The sequence below is a fragment of the Dasypus novemcinctus genome, chromosome 8, assembly GCF_030445035.2.
Source record: "Dasypus novemcinctus isolate mDasNov1 chromosome 8, mDasNov1.1.hap2, whole genome shotgun sequence".
Classification (NCBI taxonomy): Eukaryota; Metazoa; Chordata; class Mammalia; order Cingulata; family Dasypodidae; genus Dasypus; species Dasypus novemcinctus.
This window is the reverse complement of record NC_080680.1, coordinates 127,051,839-127,064,446: the sequence shown is the minus strand read 5'-3', so window position 1 is coordinate 127,064,446 and position 12,608 is coordinate 127,051,839. Positions and strand designations below refer to the sequence as shown.

Sequence of the window (12,608 nt, the reverse complement as noted above, 5' to 3'; positions counted from 1 at the left end):
TCAGAGGATCAGCCCCGGGGAGGGTGCAGGGACGGCAGGGGGGGCGCCGGCCCAACTCGCACAGGCCCGCACAAAGGGCCGCGCTGTCCCGCGGGGGGCGGGCAGGTGGGCGCCGGGCCGGGGCCGCCGCGGAAGTTGCAGCGGGCAGGCACCTACCTTGGGCCTGGCGGGCGCGGGCGCCGTCCCGCCGGCCCGGGGACGCGGCGGGAGCCCCGGCGGGAGGGCGCGCTCGGCCCGGCTCGGCTGCGCCCGCGCGGCGCTCGGCATCCAAATGAAGGCGCCGGATGCGGCGGGCGCGGGCGGCGTGAATAGGCGCCTTTGATTCGGGCGCCGGCGGCTGCCAGCTCCCGGCCCGGCTCCCCAACACCGGAGCTCGCTGCCAAAAGAATGCGCGGCCCCGGGTGTTGGTACAAGACAGACTTTTGATGACTCACTGCAATGCAAACAAAGATGGCAGAAACGCGCGCTGCGCGGGGAGCACTCGGCGGCGGGGGGCAGCCTGGAAATTTATAGTGCGGCTTTGCATATGAATTACCAGGAAGCTGCGGCCCGCGCAGGACGCCCGGGTGTCAAAGCATGTCAACTATTCCAAACAGGCTGCAGCACCGCGCTCAACTCCTCCAGGGGGCAGGGGCGGGGGCAGGGGCAGGGGCAGAAGCCCCCACCATAAGGGGGGGCCAAAAGAGGAGGGGGTCCCAGGACAGGAGGGAGGGAGCCCCAAGGGGGGGCCCCAAGGGGGGCCCCAGGAGAGGAGGACCAGGGGGCACTAAGGAGGGGAGAGCGAACAGGGGGCCACCAGGAGAGGGAAAGAGGGGAGCACAAAGGGGGGGCAGCCAGGAAAGGAGGGCAGGGGGAGCACCAAGGAGAGAGGGGTGCGCCAGAAGGGGGCAGGGACTTGGACCGGGCGAGGAGGGGGTGGACACCAGGAGGAGGGGCATGGGGGGGGTGAGAGAGAAGGAAAACAGGCAAGGGTGAGGGGCTGCGCCCCGAGGGGGCCCTCCTGGTCTCCTTTTCTTCAGGGACCTGGGGTGGGGGTGTCATTTGAGCTGGTCCCAGAGCAGCTGGGCTGGTGTGCCTGCCCCAACACCCCTCCCTGTCCTGGGCCTCCAGGCGCCCCCCAGGCCCCAGACCCCTGCCATGCCCAGCCGTGAGGGCAGCCAAGGCGACCGGGTCGTGGTCGAGCGCCGGAGGACCCCGAGTGACCCCCCCACCGAGGTGGCCAGCGAAGGCGCCCGCCCTCCATCCCCCCCCCAGAGGACAGGCTCCTCGAGCAGCCTCCCGGCTGGACCCTCGGCCAACGCCCACCCCTGGGCCTCAGTTTCCCCACGGCCACCTTCTGTGGGACCCAGGAAGGTGGGGCCGAGACGCAGAGATGGCGAGGGGGGCTCCCTGGCTGGGGGCGCCTGCCTGTCCAGCCCTGGGGTGGGAGCCGGGGGCGCTGGCGGCAGACCTGCCCAGGGAAGGTGTGGCCCAAGCGTCTCCCTGCGAGTGGGGACGGGATAAAGCCACCTCCTGTCCACGTGCCACGGAACGCCAGGCAGAATGCCGCTGCGGGCAGCGGGAAGGGGGCACCGCCGTGCCTCGCCCCTGACCTGGGCTGGTGGCGGTTCCTGGCGACGGACCATGAGGGGCGCCTGCGACCCTCACGCACAGTTGGCGGCTGGGGAGGGGCCTCGGGGAGGGGACCCCAGGTCGCTGCCCCAGCCACGCGCCCACCGCTCCCTGGTTGGGGGTAGGGCTCCACGCCAGGGTCAAGCCTGGCGCCCGGTACCAGGCCAGAAGTGGGTGGAGCGGTGGGCGTGGGCCGGGTACTGCTCCTGGCAGCCTTGGAACGGGCCCCCCAGCTCCAATGCACCCCTGTCTGCCCTCAGGCCAACGCGGCTCATCCACCAGCCACCCCACGACCACCGCCCCCTGCCCCAGGCACCCCTGGCCGGCCACAGCCCGCACACCAGGAGCCCGCCACCCCTGTGGGGACCCCACGAGGCACGGGTTGCTGGGATGTGCTGGCCGCGCCCCTGGGCCTGGGAGAAACCCGAACCCCTGGGGATGTGGAGCAGCCCTGGCACCGGAAGGGCAGGCCCGGAGGCCGAGGGCAGCAGGAGCCAGCGGGGGGCAGAGGCGGGTGCTGGTCGAGGGAGCCCACGGGCCCAGGCCCCAGGTTCCTGGCCGCTGACTGAGGGCCTCGATTCCCTCCTACACAGGCGCACCGTTGCCCTCACAGGGCTCCCCCACAACAAACCCTCTTCCTTCCTTCCGGTCTCAGCTTCGGTGCCACTTCCTCCAGGGAGCCCACCAGGTACCGCCACAAGCTCTGGGATGGCGGGGCCGGGTCCCTCCAGCGACGGCACAAGAGGGAAGAATCCTCAAACAGATTCCTACACAGATGCCCCACAACCAACACTGGACCCCCCACCCCGAGAGCCACATCGCCCCAGGTAGGCTCGGCGGGGCCAGCTAGAGCCGGGGGAGCCAGGCGGGGGACCCCTCGTCCGGCGGGCCCCTCGGGGGGCTGCGGTGGGACGACGCGGCGTTGGTGGCGCCGCAGGCCGAGGCGCCCTGGACTGCGCCCACATGGGCGGGAGCGGCTGGCAGAGAAGGGGCCATTACTCCCAGCAGGTGAGGCCGCCTGGGGTCCCGGGGACCCAGGCCTTGTCCTCAGGCCACCTGGGAGGCCGCGCACCGCCCCTGCCCGCCCGCCCCGCGCTGGTTTTGAGTTGCTTTCTTAGAAGCCTTGGTTGGAGAGAGAACAAAGCTGAACTTCAGGAGGAAAAAAATAAAGGCTTGGCTTACACACGCAGGCGGCGAGCAGCGGCCAGAGGGGACGGAGGACCCGGCCCGTTCCGCACGCACCAGCACCCCGACCCCCCACTTAGCGGCGCGGGTGGTCCCCGTTGTGCCTCGGTCCCCCCCTAAGGCGAGGCCGCCCGAGCCCCTCACTTCCCCCCCACAGCGAGAATCACTGTCCACCTGTCCCCCAAAGGCTCCAAAGGGTCGGGCAGTGAGAGCCGAGCGCTCACTGTTCACCCCCCGTCCCCAAAGCCACTGCACCGTGGAACCCCCCACTCCTAACACCCTTTAGAATGGAACCCACTGTGGGAACACCCTGATGACTCTTGATGAGGGTCTGCTGTGGGGCTGAGCCAGCCTCAGGGTGCCTCCCACCACCCTGAGACCCAAAAGAGAGGGCGGGGGCTCCCGCTCGGGCCTCCAGAGGAAGAAGTGGGAACCCCCGCTCCTCCTGCAGAGCCCGGCTCCGGGGGGCTGCGACGGAGGCCCCCACCCCAGCGGCTGGACGCGAGAAAGAGCCAGAAGGCAAGGGGGGGGAGGTCGCGGCCCCGGCCCCGCGGATGTCACTGGAGCCGGACGCGGTGCAGGCGGGGGCCGGGCAGTCCACGCCGGAGCCCACGGAGTCCCCGTGGCGGGGTGGGGAGGGCAGCCCCCGCCCTCCCACGCGCACCCCTGGCCTTAAAGCGCGTCCGAGGGCGCTGCCACAGCTGCTAGAGGAACGCGCCCCTTAATTCTGCAGGATCGCTGGCAGCAAGGGAGAAGGCGGCGAGCTAAATGAAATTATTTTGCAGGATTTCATTTTACCGACGTTAACGAGAGGCGCGGGGCGTCGCAAACGCACAGCCACGAAGCATTCGCCAGGGCAAGGAGGGGGGTGCGCCAGAAATAACCTATGACGAAAAGGAGCGGGGTCCCTGGCCGCCCCCAGCCCCATGGAGAGGAGGGGGGCCGGGACCACCGCCCCCCGGGAGGGGCGGCCGCACCATCAGCCGTGCCGTGGCCGTGCACGGGCCGCGAGGCAGGCAAGACCCCCGTGAGTCAGCACAACACGTGGGCGCTCGCGGCCCCCTGCTCGCGGCCCCCTGCCCGCGCCCAGCAGCTTTCACGCCGGCTTTCAGCGCTGCCGGCGCCGGGTGGGGGGGCAGCTGAGGGCGGCGAAGCCAGGACAGTCAACCCTCCCAGGGCCTGGCCGCCGGGTCTGCGCCAAACCTTGTGCACCTGGTACAGCAAAGCTGCGACACACCGGGGGGCAGGGGGTCTGGGGCCACTCCAAGACCAGGGCAGGCAGCAGCCTTCCAGGACAGGGGCTCCAGGAAGGGTCCCGGCAGCCAGTCCCGGCCCGAACAGCCCCGTCTCTTCTCCCTGTAGGTGCTGCCTTAGCCCCCGTGGCCTCCTGCCTCGGAACGGGGACAGCACCCGGCCTGTCCATCGAGGCCCGGGCACCTGGCACCACAGGCGAGGGCTGGCCCTGCGGCACGAGGTCACCTGGGAAAGGCCACACCTGTGCTCCTGTGGCTCCAGGGCCAGGTCAGCGTGGCTGTCCCAACAGCCACCGAGGCAGAGTGGGACAGCGCCCTGGGCTCTGGACCCGGCTGAGATGCTAGGACGCTGGCAAGGGGCTCGGGCCCCGAGGTGGGCGTCCCGTGGCCTGTGGCCCCCGCAGATGACCTCGAGGCCCCAGCCCAGCCCAGCCCCGCACCAGATGCACCCGCGCTAACTGGTGTCGCTGCACCATCACCCCAGCCTGCCTGGGAGCTTTGCTTTCTCAGTGGAGAAGGGCAGCAAGCCAGGGTCTGTAAATGGAGACCCAGCTCAGGATGACCCCCCAGCTGCCCAAGGGGGGGGCTTGGAGACGGGGCCGTGGTCCACACAGGCGTCCCGGGGGTCCCGGCACCCCAGCAGGCCCATTGGCAGGCAGGGGGCCACTGAACAGCGGCCCGGAGGGCACCCGCCAGTGACGGTGGGTCCCGCGCCTGCGCCTGAAGTCTCGGGCGGAACAGCCAGGTGCTGCCGCCACGCCCCGCCCACCTGCGGCGCACCTGCTGCCACCGACGCGCCCCGTTTCTGGTCTTCCACTGTTGAAATATTCTGACTTCAGGCAGGGCGGCGATGGGCAGGGCAGGCGTCCAACAACCACCAAGGCCACCAGACCCGCCAGGCGCACCCTCCATGGGCGACCCTCCCACGGGCCACCGCCGGCTCCGGCAGCTGCCCAAGGCGCCAGCAGCAGTCTGAACAGAGCCGCGGTCCCTCCGCCCGTATTTGTAATTTAAATAACGCGAGCTTGAAGAGTGTCTCCCGCGGGCCTAGTTTAATAACTTAAAAAGCCAGCGCCAGCTCCACGGGCCTCCTCCCCGATCGTCGGCTCAAGCAGGGTCCCCCCCGGCCACCCCTCGGCTTTGCGGCGCTGGGCGCACCCCAGGGGACAGGCGGGCGATGGGGACCGGGCGCCTGCGGCTCCAGTGCCCCGGGGAAGGCTGTCACGCCGCTTTGCAGTCCCCCTCCGCCCCGAGTTCACATGCCTCCTGCGCCGGACAACACTGTTGGAACCTCGGAGGTCCCAGAGCAGCCCAAGGCCCCAGCTGCCACCCCCTGGGGTGGGGGTGGACCCCCGACTCGGGGCACCAAAGACAGGAGCCCTCGCCGCAAGCCCCATCGTTAATATTCATCGTGGGGCTCATTTGCATATCATGCCATAAATAGTCGGAGGCGAGGTAAGGCACAAAGCTCCCCTGCATCTCTAATTGTGCTTAAAAATCAAATGTAAATCACAACACTCTCCGCTACAGAAACACGGAATCAGCCCCGCAGTGCGGGGACCCGTGTGGGGGAGGGGTGCGCGCCAGGACCCCCCCCCCCAGGACAAGGCCCCCAGGACAAGGCCCCTGGGGCGGCAGCAGGGTCTGCGCTGCCCCCCAGCCGAGCCCCCAGCCGAGAGGCCGGGAGTCCCCAGGGCCCCTGGGAGCCACGTCCCCTCCCCTGCCCTCGGGGGAGGAAGGCACCCCGGCAAAGGCGGGTAGCCCCCTGCCCAAGACGGCACCCCACGGGATGCACGCCCGGAGCCCACTGGGGCCCACGACCCCGGCCCAGGGCCTCCCCTTGACGAGCCACAAGTCACTCTGCCGGGGATCCCCGACTTCCCCGTCTCTGGAACAAAACAGCTGGGGATGTGCGGGGCCAAGGAGCCCAGGAAGGCTGGGCCACAGCTCAGTTGTCGGGGATCATCCGCACTGGCTCCCCAAGAAAAGGCCACGCAACACAGCCACGCAGGGGCCCCTGCCGGGCGCGCGGGACACAACTAGTGACCGCTCGGCTTTTCTGTAACTGGAAAAGCAGAGTAAAGCCAGCAGGGAGGCTGCCCGGCCCAGCTGAGCAGAAGCCGGCAGCACCCCGGGCAGAGGTCCCCGAGACGGCAGCCGCCCCTTCCCCGGGTCCCAGCCTCCGGTCTGGGGGAGAGCAGATGGAGCGCGGGGGGCTGTGGAAAGAGGGGCCGGGGGCCTGCTCTGGCGGCCGCGGCCCCATGACGGGCTCAGGTCCGTCACCCCCCACCCCGCATCACCCAAACATGGCACCTGCAGGTCCCGGGCCCAGCGCCAGCCAGAGAACAGCAAGCAAGCAAGCGAGGTGGGTTAGAGGGGCTGCGAGGGGCTGGGCGAGGGGCTGCAAGGCAGGCCGGGGGTCGAGACGCCACCCTGGCCCGGGTGAGCGCCCAGGCTGTGCGTAAGGCCCGGGGAGGCGGGGCAGCTGGAAAGGAGAGGCAGGCTCCCGAGCGGGGTCCAGCCTGGGTTCCAGAACCTTCTCCACGGCGTGGGCTCTTCCTGCTCGCTCAGCCAGCCTCTCTCCAGAGACCCCAGGACTGGCGCTAGTGGGGGCGGACACTCCCCGACACCCAGGGGAGAAGCCCCCGGCAGGTGGTTCTGGGAGGGGTCCCCAAGGTCCGGGGAATCTCCGTTGGCTCAGAGTCCCGCTGCGCAAGCCCCCCTCCTCCAGCTCCCCCGGACACGGCGCCGAGTCCCAGCCCCTCAGACCCCACCAGGGTGGCCCCTGGATCCAGCCTCCAGTGTGGGGGTCGCGGCACGGGGGGTGGCGCAGCCCTCAGCCCCCTCCCTGGGGCCGAGGGGCGCAGGCTGGGGCGGCACGGGGGCGACGCCCCCCGTGCTGGGGCAAGGACGCGGCTGCAGCCCGCCGCCCTCCTGCCTTCCTGGCGCCGCGCCCAGACCTATTTTTAAGCCCATTTACTAGAAATCCCACAAATTAAAGGAAATACGGATAATGCAGTAAGGATCCTCGGGGCCAAATAAAAGCTACACATAATTTTCCTCATGCTCCAGTGTAAGAATCTTAACCACAAAACCCAGATTTCCCCAAAGCTCTCTTGCAACACAGCGAGAACCCTGCTGTGTAAAGGATGGAAAAGGTGGAGCGGGGAGGCAGGCCTGCTCAGTGGAGTCGTGCCGAGGCCGGGCGCGAAAGGAAACGACTGGTGAGAGAGAGGAAGACCCCGAGGCGCAGCCCACCCTTGGGCCTGGGAAGGCCGGCCCACCAGCGGCGGCATGGAGGGGCCCCTCACCCCCCCCCAGGGGCAGGCAGAGACCCCTGACCTGCCCTCAGGTGAGAGCCCACAGGTCGCGCTGACCCCGGGCACCCACACCTGTGCGTGGGCCTTACCTGGACGCCATCAAATTACGGTGCTGGGCTGGGGGAGCCCCAAAGCCAGAAAGAGCCAGAAAGGGACAAGAGACCCCGAGGAAGAGGGGCCCCGGGAAGCGGAAGAGGCCGGCCGCCCAGGGTCACCCCAGCTCGACCCCGCCCCATCGGGGACCCGGGGGTCCCGCTGTCCCTCACCTGGTCCTCGACCTTCCCTGAGTCCCGGGTGCGGCGGGGCGGAGCAGCTCCTGAGGGAAGGGCCTCTGAGGTCACCGCTCAGCCAGGGGGGCCACGGGGCGGGGACGAGGGCCAGGAGGGCCGCACAGCTCCCCCAGCCCCCTCCACCCCCTCCCTGGAGCCCCCCGGCCCGCGGGCACCAAACCCCAGAACCCGGGAGGCGAGGGCTCCTGCGGCCCCGGCTCCCGGTCCCCAAGCACATCCTGCCCTGACGCCCCGCATCTATTAGGCACCCACTGTCTACGGCGCTTCCCGCAGAGGCTCTCCCCTCACCGTGGAGGGGCAGAAGGTGACGTCCAAGCCAAGGGGAGCCGGGCCCCCCGCTGGGGAGGCACAAGAGGGGCGCGCCGTTCCAGGCAGCCCGCGGATGGATACCCTCGCCGGCCGCCTGGGGGTGGGCGAGGCCTGAGCACGGACGCTCAGAAAAACGACGGAGAGGCCGACCAGGCTGAGAGGACGCCACCGAGAGCAGGTGGGCTGCAGCGCGAGCGCCCAGAGGCACAGGCTGGGTTCCAGAGTCAGAGAAAACCCAGGGCACAGGGCTGGCTGCGGCGCTTCAGCGTCTCACGGGGGCCCGAGGATTATTTAATTCCCAGGAGGGGCCCTGGACACCCCCGTTTACTTTTTCTTTTTTAAATTTTGTCTTAATTTTTTTAATGTTACATTAAAAAATATATGAGGTCCCCATATACCCCCCACCCCCCTCATCCCACTCCTCCCCACATAGCAACAATCTCCTCCATCATCAGGAGACATTCATTGCATTCCGTTTACTATTAACTGGCGCCCAAGCCTCACCGGAACGTGTTCATTTTTGCCGAGTTAGACGTGAAATTTTTCTCCAGTAGAAAACCAAGGAATGGATTTTTTTTTAAAGGAGGTTCTGGGGATTGAATCAGAACCTCATACCTGGGAAGCAGGTGCTCAGCCACTGAGCTACACCTGCTCCCCTAAACAGAAAAACAACCGCCCTGTCAGCCGCCAGCCTCGCCCGCCTGGGCCCCCCGCTCCAGCCGCCCTGGACGCTCAGCCGCTCTGTGTGGGGCGCTGCTGGGAGCCGCTCAGGAGCGCACACTCAGCGGCCCGAGCAATTCGATCCGCTCGGCCGGGCACCCGCCTCCCGCCCGGGCAGGTCTCCCCAGGTGAACCCGAGCCCTGAAAGCACCGGGACCTCACACGCTGCTCTTGGTTTTCACGCTTCCCCTTCCCCGAGACGCCTGCCTCTGGCCCTTGGCCGAGTCGCTCGTCCACCTGCGCCCCGCGTACCGTGTGGTTTGGGGCCCGTCCCTCTCCGGGGCGCGGGCCAGGGAGGAGCGGCGACCAGGGCCACGGGGCTGTGCTGGCCACGCGGCCCCCCGCTCCCCAGGGGGCAGCAGTCCCGGGGCCTGCTTCACGGTGGTCAGGCTGACCCCCGGGCGTGGACGCCAGGGACCTCGCCCGCCCACCCCTCAGTGCCCCCTGCTGGCCTGTCGACCTGCGGCGCAAACCAATTAAAGCTCCAGTCTGCGTCTGCTGGAAAGGAGGACGCCACCGAGACGCGGCAGGCGAGGCGTCTTCCACACGGGCTCCCGGGCAGCGGCTCGAGCAGCGGAGCTGGCGCTGCCCACTGGCCGACGGCCCAGCAGTCGCCTCGGGGGAGTGCAGCCTTAGGCTCCCTCTAAGGTGCGCACGACACCGACCGCGACACCCTCAGAGCCGTGCCCTCGCTGGTTACAGAAGCAACAAGCTATCACAGGAACCTCTTTCACTCGTCTCCAAGGCTGAAGAAACCCAACTCTAAGACGGGAAACGAGCTTTCCGGAAACTACTAGTCAGGAACACGTTTACATAAAAATCCACCCTGCAATATAGAGGACTCTGGCCAAATCAATCCATTTCAATAGTTTGGGACTAGAAACCCTGTCTTTTCCCTGATTTTTATCATGATGGAGTGTAAATCAAACCTGCACCCAATTATCAAAATCTAGATGGGTCCTGCATCAGGACACTGATCTGAAATTCCTAAACTCTGAGACTGTTTTAACAAAAATGCTAACGTTACTTTCGCATTACGTCTAAGATGACAAAAAAAAAAAAGACTATATGTCCAAAGAGATTGAGTAATTCTAACGAACTTGGAGATCAGAAGTAATCATGGTGCACGGTTAGGGCGTGCACTGCTCTAATTCTCACAGCTCTGTCACCTTGGTGTCAGCATCTAGGCTGTCTTTTAGCCTGCAGGCTGTGAAACACCTGGACCCCCAGATGAAGATGCAGCTGGAAAGGAGCTGGAGAGAAATGCCAGCCAAGCAGCAGAGTGACAGGCCGGCGGCCGCTGCTTCCTCCTCCAAAACCATGGAGGCCGGTGGCAAGTGGCACGTTTTTCAGGTGCTGAAAGAAAAGAACTGTCAACTCAGAATTCTATATGCCATGAAAATATCCTTCAGGAAGGAAGGGGAACCTTAGGCATTCTCAGATGAAAACAATGGAACTCTGTCCCCAGCAGACTTATCCCGGGAAAGGAAGCTCGGGAAACAGAGGAAACAATACAAAGAACCTCAGAGCATCAGGAAGTACACGTGAGCAAAAGTAAGGTAAAGGCAACATCATTTCCTTTTACTCCAGTTTTCCTAATTATGTTCGATAGGGGATGCGGCAGCATCACCACGTATTTAGAGGAAATACTTAAAACAACGTATGGCCAAAGGGGAAAGGTAGAGGAACACAAGGGGAGCTGAGGCTGCAGCACTGGACGTGGCGCCATGAAGCCGCGAGCAGACTGTCAGGTACGTACAGATCAAGCAAGCGCTATCGTGGCGGCTGAAAAAGCTACAAGAGGGAGCCCCGAGAGGCAGAGAAGGGAGGAGTTCAAATCCACAAGAAAAACAAAGAGCGCCGTAAACGGAGTTACGCAATTACAAAAGAGAGCATAAATGCGTAATTCTTCTGTTTTGTCTTAAAAGCAATGGAGTAATAAAATATTAATTGGCCATAAAAGAGAATGAAGTTCTGAACAGTGCTATACCTTGGATGAACCTTGAAATTATGTTGAGAGAAATAATAAGCCAGAAACAAAAGGACAAACATTGTGTGTGTTCACTATTATGAAAGATCTAGAAGAGGCAACTTCTCAGACCCGGGGAAGTAGAAGCGGTTACCCTGGCTAGGGGAGGGGAATGGGGAGGTGTTGCTTAATGGATACAAAGCTTCTGTTTGGGCGATGAAAAAGCTGGTAATGGACGATGAAAAAGCTGGTAATGGATGCATAATATTATGAATACACTTAAAGACACTGAATTGTATGCTTGAAAACGGTTAAAATCTTGGGTTTTATGTCATATGTATGTTATCACAATAAAATTGATAGGAAAAAAGCAATGGCACAAACTATAAATATTTGTAATATATTTGGAAATAACAGTACATGGAGGTGGGTAGGAGCAAAGCTGTTACTGGACTAAGGAAATGATACCAGATATTTCAAACCCACAAGAACAAATAAAGGGCACCAGAAGTAGTAAACGAGAAGGTTAACACAACAAGTCCTATAAATACATACCTGCTCTCCCATATTCTCTCAGTTTCTTTAGAAGACATAAAATAATGTAAAATAGCAATTATAACAATGTATTGCCGGACTTGTAGCAAGTACATATGTATATACTCACACAGATAAACAATAATAGCTCAGAAAGAATGCAACTATGTTAGAAAAAGTGCGTCTCTATCGTACTGGAACTTAAATTAGTACAAAGAGGGGTATTTTATAAGGCTAGAAGGGTCAAGCCATAACAATTATAAACATAAAGGCACCTAACAACAGCTTCAAAGTACATAAAGCAAAACCGACAGAACGGAAGGGAAACAGAGGACACTAGAACAAGCAGTTGGGGGCTCCAAGAATGGCTCCAAGAACGGGGCAGATCACAAGGTCTAAAGGGTCCAGAAGACTCGAGCGGCACGAAGCCCACAGCCCCAGCAGACGCCCGCAAAGCTCCACAGCGTCTGCTTCCGGTCCAAGACAGCCGTCCAGGCCGAGGGTCACACCGAGCTTTGAGCAACTTTAGGGCCACCTTTAGGGGTCGGCACCACGGCCGAAGACATCGAGACCAAACTCAACTACCCAACTGCCCCAAGGACAGCCGCTTCCCCAGGCAGAACCAGACCAGAAACCGCTGCACAACCACCTGGACCCCCCCGCCGCGAGAAGGCAACGACTGCTCCAGGAGGTGCTGGCTCTGTGTGCGAATGGTACCAGCACCTGAGTCCCTCTGCCCCATATCCTGGGTGTCAGCCTGGGGCGATCGCACGACAAAGGGGACCTTTCTTGGGAAGATCGGAACTGCCCCCCCCACTTTTTCCCTTCATCCTTCTCCCAGGGTGGTGAAGGGGGGACCTGGGACCCCCACCTCTGGAATCCTGAACCATGGCTTAACTAATAATAAAAACTAATTGGAAAAGTAAAAAATACATATATATACTCTACAGCAGCAGATACATATTCTTCCCAAGTACACATGGAACATTGTCCAGGACAGACCATTTGCTGGCCGTAAGACAAGCCTCAATAAATGTGAAACGGCTAAAGTCGAAGAACGTTCTCTGACCACAATGAAAAGAAATTTAAAAATCACCACACAGGGAAGCGGATGTAGCTCACCTGATAGAGTGTCTGCCTACCATGTGGGAGGTCCAGGATTCAAAACCAGGGGCTCCTTGACCATGTGGTGAGCTGGCCCATGCGCAGTGCTGCTGTGCACAAGGAGTGTTATGGCATGCAGGGGTGTCCCCCGCATAGGGGAGCCCCATGCGCAAGGAGTGCACCCCACACTGAGCCACCCCGTGCGAAAAAAGCACAGCCCGCCCAGGAGTGGTGCTGCACACACGAAGAGCTAACGCAGCAAGACAACGCAACAGAGACAGATTCCCAGTGCCACCAAGAATGCAAGTGGACA

At 63.2% G+C, this 12,608-nt stretch overlaps 1 protein-coding gene across 2 annotated transcripts in view; it reads right to left on the bottom strand.

The window, feature by feature from the left end:
• The window catches only part of NACC2 (NACC family member 2), a 64,344-nt gene that overhangs the window by 29,076 nt on the left and 22,660 nt on the right, over window positions 1-12,608 (bottom strand). The window contains exon 1 of one of the 2 annotated variants that reach the window (XM_058302734.1): window positions 157-236. The exons of the other annotated variant lie outside the window; for it this stretch is intronic. The gene's annotated coding sequence lies outside the window, so the exon portion shown is untranslated. Of the gene's footprint in view, window positions 1-156; window positions 237-12,608 lie in introns of those variants that run through there. 2 annotated transcript variants of the gene reach the window in all.